The following is a 14946-nucleotide window of genomic DNA, read 5'->3' as shown; positions in this document are numbered from 1 at the left end:
AATCTGCAGCCCCTCATTACCTCTCTACCCTCATCTCCCTTACGCTCCTACCCGTAACCTCCGCTCACAGGACAAATTCCTCCTCTCAGTACCCTTCTCCACCACCGCCAACTCCAGACTCCGCCCTTTCTGTCTCGCCTCACCCTATGCTTGGAATAAACTCCCTGAGCCCATACGCCAAACCCCCTCCCTACCCATCTTCAAATCCTTGCTCAAGTCAAAGCCCACCTCTTCAATGTCGCTTTCGGCACCTAACCATTGTACCTCTATCCAGGAAATTTAGACTGCCTCAATCTTGATTGACTGCACTTTTTGTCCTTTAGATTGTAAGCTCCTTTGAGCAGGAACTGTCCTTCTTTATTAATTGTACAGCGCTGCGCAACCCTGGTAGCGCTTTAGAAATGTTGAATAGTAGTAGTAGTAGAAGCTGCGGAGCCTGACCACCAGAAGGAAAGGTGAGTCTGGACGCGGGGACAAGGCCACAGCCATGACAATAAAATATGATACTCTATTTAGGTACTTAAAAATGATAGGCGTGAACATTTACACCTGCTTTAGGACAGGTGTAAATGTCCACATCTGCAAGGTGAGTGAAATTTTTGCCATTTCTGCTAGTATTTTATAAAGACAAATAGGCACCCATGAGTTCTGAGACTAAAGAGGAATGCGTACACTTGAAACTTCATGCCTGGAATAGACTTCCTGGACCTATACGTCTAGCTCCATCTCTACCTGTTTTCAAATCTATGCTGAAAACCCACCTTTTTACTGCTGCTTTTTAGCTCCTAGTCACTACTCAATTGCCCTCCCCTTGTCTCTTCTCACCCATTACTTCCCTCACCTGTAACTATCTTGTCTGTCTGTATTATTTAGATTGTAAGCTCTTTTGAGCGGGGACTGTCGCTTTGTATCAGGTGTTCAGCGCTGCATGCGTCTGGTAGCGCTATACAAATGCTAATAATAATAATAATATATGCATGCTAATTTACATGGGTAAATACGCATTTTACAAGTGCAAACATTGTGGAACACTTCTAAAGTCACTCTCCTAAATCTTTTGTTTATGAACACAATATCATTAGACCACTTTGATTTCATACATGCCAACAATTTTAAAGGACATTAAAGAGGAGAAAACGGGGACGCTCTTGTGCTGGAGTTAAGATGGATTTGGGGAAAATGGTCCATTTTTAACCCAATATGTTTTGCAAGATGGAGGTCTTTCCATTGGTGTGGTTTGCCTGTTTACTTTGGGGGAGGGGGAAGGGTAAAGAGGTCATGTTGACAGTAGGTTGAAGGGATCTATTCAGCAATAGCATCCATATCATACTGGGGAGGGCACGCTGCCCCCCAACCCAAAATGCTCCTGTTATAAGGAGTGGAAATAGTAAAGCTGCCATATCTAATATGGTGTACCAAAGGTAGAACAAACTGGAAAAATGTGAAAACAATAAGGGGTGGGCCAGCAGACTCCAGCAGGCAAGTGTTAGTTAAAAAAAAGATATATATATATTCTTAAGAGAGGTGCTTAAAAATAAACTTTTTTTTAACTAACACTTGCCTGCTGGAGTCTGTTGGCCCACCCCTACTCCTTCCTTTTTGTGTCTCAAAGGTAAGCCGGTAAATAATACATATTATTACAAAAACATAATGGCTCAGAAACTCTTCATACACACAATCCTCAAAGGAGAAATATCAGTACACACTATGTAGAGAGGAGAATTTGGACATAGTGTATAAAAACAAAATGGCGGCAATTCTACATATTGCCCTCCTCGTGTTTGGCACAGCAAAAAGGGCACGTTTATTGCCAGTTCTATAATGGCTTCAGGGCGAGTCAAATTTAAAGTGCTTGTCTTAACACATAAGGCATTTCATCTACTTAATCCTAGCTATTTATCCAACCTGACAATTCCTTATTCTCCTGCACGGACTCTCAGATCACTAACAGACAATAGGCTAGTCATTCCTTCGCCTACTAAGGCTCGATGGGAATCCACGCGTGCATCGGCGTTCTTCTTTCTGTCTCCTACTCTTTGGAACGGAGTTCCAAAAGAGATTAGATTGGAGAAATCCTACACTCATTTTCGAAAACTGCTGAAAACATTTCTTTTTACCAATCATATCGAACAGAATCTATAAGAGTAGGGTAGGTGTTAAAATCCAGGTTAAACTGTATTTAATTTAGATAACTGTGTTTTATTAGTTATGTTCTTATTATTTTTTGGTTTGCTGTGCTTTCCTATTATTGACTGGAGTTCCTATTTGTTTGGTTATGAGATGTAATTTTTAATGTAAACCGTTCTGTTTTGTAATTGCAATAAGAAACAGTATATAAAAGGAATAAATGATATTATAGAGAAATGGCATAAAGCTGCACCAAAAGGTAGGTGTGGCCCACTTACAACAAGCCAATGGCTAGCATAAGTGGGCCATGCAACATGCACAGCTCATAGTTGCGATCTAAGGGGCTTTTGTTTACTAAGCTGCGTTAGGCATTAACGTGCATCTAATGAAGCTTTAAAGGGCTTACCACGGGATGCAACTTTAGGTGCTATCTTATTGCCTTTAATGACTCAGCTATGTCTTCATAGCTGCAAATGTGAGAATGGCTGTAGGGTCTTCGGTTTGGTTGCGGTTTGCAGGGTTTTTTAAAAAATCTCTCCATCTCTACCACCACTTCTGGAAACAAAACATACGGATTCAGTGGCGAAAAAGAGTTGAAATTAAATAGCAGCCCAATTTGTCTATGCTTTAAGATGTACGACCGCCAGGAGCTAAGGGTGAATTTATGACTAGGCAGAGTAGGTATGAGTCACTACATCACCAGCTGCATAACAGCACTATCTTGTGGGGGGGGGGGGGGGGGGGGGGAGTGGAAGGGAGCTGGTTGCTCATATGCCCAAAGGTGGCTTGTGACAATGAACACATATGATATCATTTATTCTGTTGCTTAGCTTTGTTGGTGTTAAGGATAGACAATCTAGGTGCACATGTTGTGCTACACATTTAAAACTATATCTACATAAAACAAACCTAAAAGTCATATTTTAACGTGTACCTTCTACAGAGTTTGTAGTTAAACCCCACCCGTATCTAAGGTTGCCAACTGGCTCCGGATTCACCCAACAGGGTTGAAACAGTTTGAAGATGACCCCACTGCATAGGGCAAACAAAAGGAAATCAGCGCTACAAGTTCCTGCATGTACTCTGGTAAATTGGATCGACTCAGGCAAATCTGTAGCCAGGTGGCAATACAAGGGGGGACTAATACACGCTGAATGAAACATGGGAACTTGTCTGCTGATCATCCAGAATTGAAAGCACTGAAAGAAGAAGACAACAAACAATGAATTGGATGAGCATTGATATCAGAGGTATACACAGGGACATAATCTGGTCCGGGCTACATTTTTTAAGCCTCAAGGTTCTACACACAGTTTTAGCAAATATATTATTTATATGCTAATATTCAGCAACACAGGATAGTAAATAGCACTTAGCTTATGATTTTCACTCCATCGGTCCCCAGTCAATTCTTTTCCATCTCCACCCCATCCCTGCATCTTCTTCCTCATTCCCCATCACATCACTACCATCCACTCACCATCCACACAGTTTACTTTCCTATCCCCGTACCCATCTCGTATTTGAGCGATCTTGTAAATTCAAGAAAAATATATTAACACATGGAGGGGCATTACATGATGTCCAAGTACGACTTTGGATGTTTTTCTCAAAATGTCCAGAATCCGAATAGCAAATGTGGAGGGGCATAATTGAACGCGAACGCCCATCTCCATGGGCGTCTATGTCCGAAAACGGGTACGTGAAGAGGCAGGACAGACCGTATTTTCGAAAAAAATGGGCGTCCATTTTTTTTCGATAATACGGTTTGTGCCGGCCAAATGCATCGGATTTGTGCGGATTTGAACTGGGCGGTATCGTTTTTCATCTATAATGGAAACCGAAGGCGCCCAGCTCAAAAATGACCAAATCCAAGGCATTGGGTCGTGGGAGGGGCCAGGATTCGTAGTGCACTGGTCAACCCTCACATGCCAGGACAGCAACTGGGCACCCTAGGAGGAACTTGTAAAACGTAAAAAACAAAAGTAAAATACCTCCCAAGTCCATAGCTCCTTTCCTTTGGGTGCTGAGCCCCTCAAATCCCCCCAAAACCCACTCCCCACAACTCTACACCATTACCATAGCCCTAAGGGGTGAAGGGGGGCACCTACATGTGGGTACAGTGGGTTTTGGGGGCAGTCTGGAGGGCTCCCATTTACCACCACAAGTCGAACAGGTAGGGGGGGATGGGCCTGGGTCCATCTGGGTGAAGTCCACTGCACGCACTAACAACTGCTCCAGGGACCTGCATACTGCTTTCGTGGAGCTGGGTATGACATTTGAGGCTGCCATACAGGCTGGAAAAAAAGGTTTTTAAAGTTCTTTTTTTTTGGTGGGAGGGGGTTAGTGACCACTTGGGGAGTCCGGGGAGGTCATCCCCGATTCCCTCCGGTGGTCATCTGGGCAGTTGGGGCACTTTTTTGGGACTTGTTCGTGAAAAAAAAGGGTCCAAAAAAAGTGACCCAAAATCGCGGTAAAACTGCCTTTCTTTTTTCAATTATCGGCCGAAGGCGGCCATATCTCCTCGGCCGATAACCACGCCCCAGTCCCGCCTTTACCACGTCTCCAACATGCTCCCGTCAACTTTGGTAGTTCCTGCGACGGAGTGCAGTTGAAGACGACCAAAATCGGCTTTCGACTATACCGATTTGGTCACCCACGGGAGAAGACGCCCATCTCCCGATTTGGGTTGAAATATGGGCGTCTTTCTCTTTCAAAAATAAGTTGGATAGTGATTTTTGAAACAGCAAAATCTCTCTCTTTTTTTTTTTCAAAAATGGCCACTTACTAGGCATGTTTGCGCTCTGTGCATTTATCTTTTTGGTCCATTTTTGAAAAAAAAAAAAAAAAAGTTCAAGTGAAAAATGCACAAAATCAAGCCATTGGGATGTAGAAAGAACCAGTATTCTTAATAGATTGGCCACACAGACATCCCGGCAGAGCAATGGGGCACCCTAAGGGTCCCTGCAGTTGACTTCACCTAAAAGCTCCCAGGTACATATCTCACTGTTGCTCCCTTATATTGTATAGTGAGCCCTCGAAAACCCACCAAAAACCTACTTTACCCAACTGTACACCACTACAATAGCCCTTATGGCTGCAAGTGTCACCTGTATGTGGGTGCAGTAGGTTTTTGGTGGGTTTTGGACAGCTCACACTTTCCACCACAAGTGTAACAGAATGGACTATTGGCCTGGGTCCCTTTCTCCACAGTTTACTGCACTGACCACTAGGCTACTACTACTACTATTTAGCATTTCTATAGCGCTACAAGGCGTACACAGCGCTGCACAAACATAGAAGAAAGACAGTCCCTGCTCAAAGAGCTTACAAGCAGGCTACTCCAGGGGCCTGCTTGTTGCTCTAATAGGACTGGCTATAACATCTGAGACTATCATATGATCATTTGGGGCACTTTTTTGTGTCTTATTTGTTCTAAGTACAGATCTAGCTCAAAATGTCTTAGTTTTAGTCCTGGATGTTTTCATTTTGTTCCATTATGGCTGAAAAATATCCAGTCTTAGGAATGCCCAAATCCTGCCCTTGACACCCCCCTCCCCAGCAGGCCCCCCTTGAGTTTCAGATACACTGCAGACGAACAACATAGATAAACATCTGGAGAATGGGTTTCAAAAATACTGATTTGGATGTTTTGGCGAGAAAAACATCCATATGCTGCTTTATGCCACTTTTTAGACATTTTTCTCTTTTTAAAATTAGCCCCTTTATGCTAAAGCAAGTAAGCAAAAAGCAAACAAGTAAGTAACGGTAAATAAGCTGTTTTCTTGTTTTCTTAAATATTAACGTCTTTAATGTGCTCGTTGTTCCACTGAGTTGACACTAGAGGTGTGCAAAGGAACATAATCTAGTCCCCAACCCCTCCCATCCCCAGTCAGTTTGGATCCATCGCTACCCCATCCTCCATTGATTCTTTTCCATTCCCACCCCATTTCCGCCATAAATGGATCTTTTGTCACCAATACCACAGATTCCCATGGATTTTCCATGGTCCCCATCCCCATGCAGTCCTCTAATTGATATCCTACAAGCACTCAAGCTTCTCTGGTTGGCAGGTGGACCTCCAGACCCCCCCACTGACAGAATCCAGACCTGACGATCCCCTCGATGAAAGACGACCTGACCCCCGATAGAAGAAACCTCCTTTATATGGTAGGGAAAACCTGCTTAGTGCATCCCAGAATGCACTGGGCAGGGTGCTGCCATTTTGGAGGTGGCACTGGAAGGAGGAGGGAGTGCTACTCACCCCTTGTCATTTGAAGGTACAGGGGGTTCAGGGTTGCTAGACTACCAGGTTGGGGCTAGACCTCCAGCCTTTTCTTCTGTCGAAGGGGTAGGGGGTCGGGTTAGGGTAAGGGGGCGCTAGACCACCAGGGGAGGTCTCCTGTTGGGGGGAGTGGGGGTTCAGTGGGGGGTAGTAGGGTTAGGTCTGGCCGGGGTGGGGGGCTGTTCTGTCAGGGGGTGGGGGGCTAGCAGTCCCACTGGACCACCAGGGTCTTTTTAGTGTTTGGCGTAGGGTTTGCAGCAGGAGCAGCACCCTTGTTTGGTGCGCTGCCCACAAATCATAAGGGAGGAATGCGGGAGACCCTTGTTTGCATGCATTTGCATGCAATTAGTGGTCAGTGCTGGCAAGCGTGTTGTTACAAGCGCTCACCAGCTATTGGCCATTAGTACCCGCATTTGCTTTTGATCATCTGCTCCCTGTCCTGTCTCTTTTCCAGCTTAATTCCTTCATTATCTAACTTCTTGTGAACACAGAGCTAAAGAAGGGACGAACCATTAAAAAAGAGAAACACTTTCCTTCCCCAAATCTTAGCGTTTTTTTTTTTCCAGAACTGCTTTGTTTCATTATGGCCATGGCACATCCATTTATCACTAGGAGGATGGAAAAAAAAAATCCAATTTCCTCGTCACCATCTCATTGACCTAAAGTTGCATGAGTCATCATTGGGGAGCTTACTGCTCTGCTTCTCTGTCTTATCATCCCAGCCTCTTCTCCTGTCAAGCCAGTGACATTTCTGATGGGAGACATGAGCATTTGCATTCAGAGAGCAGACCAGTCCAGCTCAGATTGGTGACTCATACCTTTTCAATTGCACAGCAGTGGATCATAAGTAATAAGAGAGAAGAAAAGACTTCACACGAATTTAACTTCCAGGCAGCAGCAGGAGTGCAGAATTGTATAGTTAAATAACCCTGTAATAAGTTAATGCCTGCAGATGTCTCATCTTTAGTATGAAAGTTATGGACATGATTGCTTAAAGCCATACAGCAAGTTGGGTTTGATTTTCAGAAGGGAGTGGGAGAAGGGAGGTCGATATATGCACACCACCGCTGGAAAGTTTTTAGGAGGGGGTGGGGAGAGAAGCAAGTGTAACTCCACCCCCACTTTTTTTTTTTAAGCAGGGAACCCTCCAAGGCTGCTTTAGGTGTGCATAGGGACATAATCTGGTCCCAATTCTGTCAATTCTTTTCCATCCCTACCACATCCCCATCACATTGCTACCATACTCTCGCTATTCCCCAAATTTTCTTTCCCATCCTTGTACCTAACCCACATTATTCAAGTGGATAAAGGGCTCAGGGTCTCTTTTACAAAGGCATGCTAGCATTTTTCGTGTGCACTAAATGCTAGAGATGCCCATATATTCCCATGGGCGTCTGTAGCGTTTAGCGCATGCTAAAACGCTAGCATGCCTGTAAAAGACCCTGTCAATTCTGTAAATAGTGCCCAAATTTGGGCACAAAAAAATGCAGGCTAAGTGGTATTCTATAAACAGCACTTAAAATTGAGCACCGTTTATGGAATTGCAACTTAGCGCCGGAATCCATGCCTAATTTGGGGCATGAAAATTTACACCAAGTAAACCCTGCTGTAAATCCCTGTGCCTAAATTAGATGCATAGCCACCGAGGGGGGGGGGGGGGGCAGAGGGGATAAGATTCCCTGGGCCCGGGCCTCCAAGGGGGGCTCAGTGCCACAGTCCCACCCGCCCTCCGTCGTTGACCGTCTGCCACCGGGCCGGGCCCCCTGCATTGAAATCACAGCACTTCTCACCTCCGTGTGAAAGCGCTGCAGGCAGCAGGGCAGCCTTCGGTCCTCCTTCCCTCCCTGTGCCCCGCCCACGTCTGACTTAACTTCCGCGAGGGTGGGACACAAGGAGGGAAGGAGGGCCGAAGGGAGGCGATCTGCTGCTGCCTGCAGCGCTTTCACATGGAGGTGAGAGGTGCTGTGATTTCAATGCAGGGGACCCGGCCGGGTGGCGGACGGAGGGGGGCGGGTGGAGGGGGGCAGCAGCGGCAACCTCAGGGGGGTGGAGGGGGAAGCAGCGGCGGTGGGGCCCTGGGGGCGGCCTTGCCCCAGGCGTGGCCCAGTCTCTCGGCGGCACTGATTAGATGTGGACCCCCCACCCCTGAATTCTATAACACTGCGCACAAATCATAGAAACATCTCTGACTTGCCCATGCCCCTCCCAAAGCCACACCCCCTTTTTGGATCTGCATGGAAAAATTTACATGCACATCTTTATAGAATAGCAACTACAGTAATAATAAATTAGCAGTTGACAAAAATTAACAGAATTGAAAGTTAACTAAACTCCTTTAAACTGTGATTAGTAAACACCAAAGTGATATACTGAAAACTTTTACCCCCCCCTCCCCTGTTTACTAAGCCACACTAGCGGCTGCCATGCACTAATGCTGACACAACCCATTCACCAGCCAGCCAATGAGCCTGCACGGGACTCAAAAAGTCCCCGTGCGAGCCCTGATTTGCCAGTCACAAGTGTTTACTCCACCCACCCTCCATCCAGGCCCCCAACGTCTTCCAGTATCCCACATACCCTTGAGCAAGAACTGGTTTGGGGACAGTGTACACCTGGAACCTGTCAGGCTAGGAGTAGCCTAGTGATTAATGCAGCAGGCTTTGATCCTGGGGAACTGGGTTCAATTCCCACTGCAGCTCCTTGTGATTGTAGGCAAGTCACTTAACTCTCCATTGTCCCAGTACAAAAATAAGTACCTGTATATATGTCAACCACTTTGAATGTAGTTGCAAAATACCACAGAAAGGCAGTATATCAAGTCCCAGTTCCCTTTCTTAAAACAAGTATTTTGTGCTTAATGTCTCAGTGGTATAATGCAATGATATTAAAGAAAAACCACAGTAGTAGCTATATTTATAGAAAAAAAAAGTTTCTAGCTCCCATGAGTAGAGGAGTGTGGTAGCCGTGTTAGTCCACTCTTAAGGTTATCAATAGAAATTAAACAAAATAAAACATGGAAAAGAAAATAAGATGATACCTTTTTTATTGGACATAACTTAATACATTTCTTGATTAGCTTTCGAAGGTTGCCCTTCTTCCTCAGATCGGAAATAAGCAAATGTGCTAGCTGACAGTGTATATAAGTGAAAACATTCAAGCATTACTATGACAGTAAAATAGATACCATTGGAGATTCTACATGGAATGTTGCTACTATTGGAGATTCTACATGGAATGTTGCTATTCCACTAGCAACATTCCATGTAGAAGGATGCGCAGGCTTCTGTTTCTGTGAGTCTGACGTCCTGCACGTACGTGCAGGACGTCAGACTCACAGAAGCAGAAGCAGAAGCCTGCGCGGCCACATTGGTGATCTACAAGGGCCGACTTCTACATGGAATGTTGCTACTGGAATAGAAACATTCTATGTAGAATCTATAGAAATCAAACAAAATAAAACATGGAAAAGAAAATAAGATGATACCTTTTTTATTGGACATAACTTAATACATTTCTTGATTAGCTTTCGAAGGTTGCCCTTCTTCGTCAGATGGGAAATAAGCAAATGTGCTAGCTGACAGTGTATATAAGTGAAAACATTCAAGCATTACTATGACAGTAAAATAGATACCATTGGAGATTCTACATGGAATGTTGCTACTATTGGAGATTCTACATGGAATGTTGCTATTCCACTAGCAACATTCCATGTAGAAGGATGCGCAGGCTTCTGTTTCTGTGAGTCTGACGTCCTGCACGTACGTGCAGGACGTCAGACTCACAGAAGCAGAAGCCTGCGCGGCCACATTGGTGATCTAAAAGGGCCGACTTCTACATGGAATGTTGCTAGTGGAATAGCAACATTCCATGTAGAATCTATAGAAATCAAACAAAATAAAACATGGAAAAGAAAATAAGATGATACCTTTTTTATTGGACATAACTTAATACATTTCTTGATTAGCTTTCGAAGGTTGCCCTTCTTCGTCAGATCGGAAATAAGCAAATGTGCTAGCTGACAGTGTATATAAGTGAAAACATTCAAGCATTACTATGACAGTAAAATAGATACCATTGGAGATTCTACATGGAATGTTGCTACTATTGGAGATTCTACATGGAATGTTGCTACTATTGGAGATTCTACATGGAATGTTGCTATTCCACTAGCAACATTCCATGTAGAAGGATGCGCAGGCTTCTGTTTCTGTGAGTCTGACGTCCTGCACGTACAAGCAGAAGCCTGCGCGGCCACATTGGTGATCTACAAGGGCCGACTTCTACATGGAATGTTGCTACTGGAATAGAAACATTCTATGTAGAATCTATAGAAATCAAACAAAATAAAACATGGAAAAGAAAATAAGATGATACCTTTTTTATTGGACATAACTTAATACATTTCTTGATTAGCTTTGGAAGGTTGCCCTTCTTTGTCAGCTCCCATGAGAATTAATTGCTCAGCTGTGCTTCTCAGTCCATATTGGAGGCTTCTAGCAAATCTGGGGGCTAAATTCCTCTAGAGCTGGTATTGAACAACCAATCATAGCCAAACCACTTGTTTCTTGTCCAATCACAATATTACTACCCTAAAAGACCCCCCCCCCCCCAAAAAAAAACCCCCACTGGGAAGTATGCTGTCCTCACTCTGAGCTAGTTTTGCAGGGGCAAAAAAACCTGTAGGCTAGCAGCCTACAGAAAATGAGTTAGGCTGCCCCCTTATGGTCAGCTCATGAATTACAAGCAAATAAGGCCGTTGTATCAGAGAAACAAAAGATATCAGTACACACAAAAACTCTAGTTTCACCACATATAGGATGATTTCTTCACCTGACCCCATAGGATGATTATACTTCCTGCCCCTGACCCCAGGCATTTACATACACTAATATAATTGTGTTTATTGATTGTATTTGTTTCCCTTGTTTTCCCACGCTTCAAGCAATTGGTAGGTAAGTGTGTAATAAGTAAATTGGAAACCAGGTAAAATGCCTGAGGGACTGCAAACTCCTCCAGATATATGAGAATCACTCTATAAATGCAAATAGGGCAGGGAGCTGTTAACTGGTAAGTGAACTCCAGTAGACTTGTGAATTTTGCAGAAAAACAGATCCTTTGTTGATTGTGAGATCTTAGTCCAACATAAGAATCAACCAAAGAGGTTTTTTTTGCACAAGCTATCCACACCACATAGATGATAGATCCCCTCTTTGGCCATCTTGAAAGGGAATTTCTGCAACCTGAAAGCTTATGTGCTAGTAGCTGATTTTCATGGTGCCTTAATAAAAGTTACCCTGACCTGAAAGATTTCTGTTTCATTTCAAAATGATCAATGAAGGATAAAAAATGTTTTATCCACAGTCTGAAAATTGCTACTGTGAGGGTCATTTTATAAAGCTCTTTCACTTGTAAAACATATTTTACACATGGAAAATAGCTTTTCTAAACTCAAACTCCGCCTACCCAGAGTTGCAATGTACATGTGTATTTTTTTATAAAATACACATGTACATGTGTAAACATACACATTTAGAATGTCTTCGAAGTAGTTGTAAATGTGTGCTTGAGAATGGGTGTGTGTCACTAGAGGTCATTCCATGCACCCACCGTACAGAATAAAGGTGTAAAGTGTCTACGCAGCCTCTGTAAAATAGATGCCTTTTGGATGTTTCACACAGACATCCTGTTTTGAAATTAGCACACATCTGGTTACAACTCCATATGCCGTTCCAGTGGACCCACCTACTTGCCCTTCCCTATTGTAAATGCCCACCCAGAGACACGTTCTCTTAGAGTGGCTAAAAGCACTGACTTTTAGCCCCATCAGGGGAGGAGTAATTTTTAGATGCCTGATTTCTGACTAGCAGCACTCTTATTGAAAATTGCCTGTTTGAAAGTGTTTTCTGTAAAGAAAGGCTGGCTAGAAATTTACCCCTCCCACCTCAATGTAGCTAAAGCTAACTGTATTGCTCACAATGGGGTACATAAAGGGTTAGGGTTATTTTTTTTTGTTGTTACATTTGTACCCCACGCTTTCCCACTCATGGCAGGCTCAGTGCAGCTTACATGGGGCAATGGAGGGTTAAGTGACTTGCCCAGAGTCACAAGGCACTGCCTGTGCCTGAAGTGGGAATCGAACTCAGTTCCTCAGGACCAAAGTCCACCACCCTAACCACTAGGCCACTCCTTCACTGTTGCTACTATTTGAGATTCTACATGGAATGTTGCTATTCCACTAGCAACATTCCATGTAGAAGTCAGCACTTGCAGATCACCATGTATGTGCAGGACATCAGACTCACAAGCCTGCACAGCCTTCTACATGGAATGTTGCTAGTGGAATAGCAGCATTCCATGTAGAATCTCCAATAGTATCTATTTTTTTTTCTTGTTACATTTGTACCCCCCCCCCCCCCGCTTTCCCACTCATGGCAGGCTCATTGCAGCTTACATGGGGCAATGGAGGGTTAAGTGACTTGCCCAGAGTCACAAGGAGCTGCCTGTGCCTGAGGTGGGAATTGAACTCAGTTCCTCAGGAACTGAGTCCACCACCCTAACCACTAGGCCACTCCTCCACTCCTATGTCAGGGGAAGAATAGTACAGGAGGGATTTGATTTTCAAAGCTCCATGTGTTACTTCTTTTGGATATATGCATTCCTCCCTGTTCCCATGGTTGGCCTGATTCTCAAAAACAAACCCTATCTTTAAAAATGAGTCCATAAAGCCTATAGGCTGTCTGAAAATTACCCCGATAATGACTTGGAAAACATAACAACAAGAAATTGATACAGTATATTTAAAACAAGTGGCAAAGCAAGCACAGAAAATGTGCCCTAAATATGCCCTGTCAACTTGCTCCTCACGGACCCCCCCCCCTTTTCGTTCATTCATCACTATGGTAACCAAATACACCATTACTCAGTAAGAAACATGGTTGGAAATGTGATCACAGATAGCTGAAAAACCTACACTCTGCAAGTAATAAACAAGCCCTGCATCATTAAATGTGTTTTCTTGAATTTCTATACAAATATATTAAGATTTAGAGGTAGAAGGGACCATGAGCTGATGGGATAACATGAATTTCCCCATCTGTAAATTAGTAACCGAGTAGCACATCAGAGCATTTATCATGGTTGCTCTGTGCTGCCCACACCATAGTACTAATGATGAGAGATGGTAGGCACCATTGTGCTAATAGCATCCTGACGTGTTTCTGTGGCTTGCACTGTTATAATAAAGGCAGTGGAAGGATCAGAAGCCAGAACCCTATAAATGAATCGCCATCATGGTAGCCTGCAGACACAATGTTTTCCAATCAGATGAGGTTACATTCACGTATATTACTTTCCCAGTATAATTCTGTCTAAACCACCACTGTGTTTGTTCCAAGACCTACCACAGAGTGGAAGAACAGTGTCTCATTACGGGTGTAGTTTGAAAAGGAATCTCCATGGATAAAATAGTGTTTTATTTATTTATTAAGATGTATGCGCTGCCTTTTTGAATAAATTCACCCAAGGGGCAGGCCAGAGGACCATGTCACCTCTCTATTGAAATGATGCAGGTGCACAAACCTAAAATGAGCAGGAGCCTGGGTTCTAAACATCCTGTGTTGCTTTGTCCTAAATTTTGGTCATCTGACTGTTATAAAGACAAGGAAATCACAGAATCTTGAGCTACAATTAACTTCCTTCAGCTCACCAGAGCCTTTCTACTTACATTGCATATTCAAGGTTGCCAACTGCCTGTACATTCATGAACAACCTGCAAAGAACCCTAACTAGCAAGCCTGCCAGTCAGCTCTGTAATTTATGTTAGGCTGCTGGAATGATTTGTCTTTTGTATCTATCTTTCCTGGACTGTTGTGGAGAATACAGCAGCAGCTTGACCACAGGGAACTAGCAGTCACATCAACTGAAAATGAATCACTGGGAAAGGCATTAATTTATGAGTGAACCCCCTCCCCACCCCTACATACAGGAAAGGGAATGGGGCTTGATATACCGCCTTTTTGTGGTTTTTGTAACTACATTCAAAGCGGTTTACATAGTGTATACAGGTACTTATTCGTACCTGGGGCAATGGAGGGTTAAGTGACTTGCCCAGAGTCACAAGGAGCTGCAGTGGGAATTGAACCCAGTTCCCCAGGATTTATTTTTTTGTTACATTTGTACCCCGCGCTTTCCCACTCATGGCAGGCTCAATGCGGCAGGCAATGGAGGGTTAAGTGACTTGCCCAAAGTCACAAGGAGCTGCCTATGCCAGGAATCGAACTCAGTTCCTCAGTTCCCCAGAGTCTGCTGCACTAACCACTAGGCTACTAGTTTGCAAGGGAGGGTAGTCTGCCCTTGGAAAAACCTGTTTTATTACTTGTCCAGGTGGTCAGCAAACATGCCAGCTTGTCAGTACAAATCTTGCCAGTATAAACATTTTTCGGGAGCTGGCATCCCTGTTGTCCATATGCAAGAAGGCACACTTTCCAAATCCACTACAGAATATATTTTTAAAAAAGTATTATAATTAGATGTGT

The sequence above is a fragment of the Microcaecilia unicolor genome, chromosome 6, assembly GCF_901765095.1.
Source record: "Microcaecilia unicolor chromosome 6, aMicUni1.1, whole genome shotgun sequence".
NCBI classification, from domain to species: Eukaryota; Metazoa; Chordata; class Amphibia; order Gymnophiona; family Siphonopidae; genus Microcaecilia; species Microcaecilia unicolor.
This window is presented reverse-complemented; position numbering follows the sequence as displayed.